A 1485-nucleotide genomic window follows, 5' to 3' on the forward strand; every position below is an offset into this window, starting at 1 on the left:
GAAGATCCCACATGCCGCGGAGCGGCTGGGCCCGTGAGCCATGGCCACTGAGCCTGCGCGTCCGGAGCCTGTGCTCCGCAAATGGGAGAGGCCACAACAGTGAGAGGCCCGCATAACGCAAGGAAAAAAAAAAAAAAAAATATGGTGAAAAAAATGAATTGATACACTATAATTTGTAGTTTGCCTTTTAATTTTAATAAATAATTTAAAATATTTTAAAAGAAATCTTACTTATTTTAGAATTAAAAACTAGTTTTATTTGTCTACATCTATTTTAAATTTTCTTAAAATTAATCCAAATTTTATACAGGTTAAATATAATTACATTTTATTTTTTAATCTATTTAATTATTACTGACATAAGGATACAAGTTACGTGTGAAAAAAAGTTTTTTGAGAGTTAAAGAAATTCACATTTTATTTATATGTGTGAAAATTTTGATTATATCAACATAATTAGTGCCTTTACTTGAAGGTCAAAAAATTTAGATTCTAGGAAACAAATATATATTAGTTTCTGAACTATTACTCATCCAACCATAGCCAGCCCATCAAGAGAACACTCAGTCATGTGTAATCCAAATTAAATCTAATTGATTTAATTGATATTTTGCTAACTCTAAGCTTTATATATATTTTTCTGATTTGTTCTTACAAAGTGTATTTTCAAGTTAGGACAATAGAACATATTTCATTTAACAATTTGTTAACTTGATTAATAATTCTTAAATATATAGACTTAAGGTATATGGGCCTCCATTTGCCTCAGGCCTTATAAAGGTTGGGTCGGAGCGAAGGAATTCTGCCAAGAGAGACTCATGGCAGACCACCACTCTGGGGATGAAGCAGAAGTGAATCTCAGGATTCCAGGAGCATACAAAGATTCCTCAGCCAGCAGGAACACACCCACAACCAGACTGGGTGATGACCTTGCCATCTAGAATCAGCAGAGAAGTGACTGTAACCAGCTATTCAGTTTCCTGCCCACTGTCCTGTGTCAGTTAGCTCATTTTTCCTGCTCTTCCCATCTCCCTGAAGCCTTCACAAAAGGCAAGCATGAGATTCCACCTCTGGAATTTCAGTAAGCATTGGGAGTGAAGGCAGTTTAAAGAAAGAATTTTGAACTGGATAGTGATTGAAATAATAATACCTGAATCTAACCACAGATATACTAAATTAGATGGACACTTACCTGATTGTACTATATTTTATTTTCCTGCTGTAACAGAAATGGGGGCTTGTAAAAGGAAAATGGGCACCAATACAAAAACTGAGTTTCATATTTGCCAACATCTGACTTGCACTTTTATAATGCATATCTCTTACTAGTAGCACCTTACTGGAGAATAGAACACCTTTTAAATGGTAGAGATCAGCAAAGGTAGAAGGATGGGGATTATTGATTTCTTGGCTTGACACAGTAATTTGTAATCTGAGCTGTACAATAGAATTACCTAAAGGCTTCAGAAATAAGCCAATTTCCTT

Source organism: Lipotes vexillifer, unplaced genomic scaffold (genome assembly GCF_000442215.2).
Source record: "Lipotes vexillifer unplaced genomic scaffold, Lipotes_vexillifer_v1.1 scaffold715, whole genome shotgun sequence".
NCBI lineage: Eukaryota > Metazoa > Chordata > Mammalia > Artiodactyla > Lipotidae > Lipotes > Lipotes vexillifer.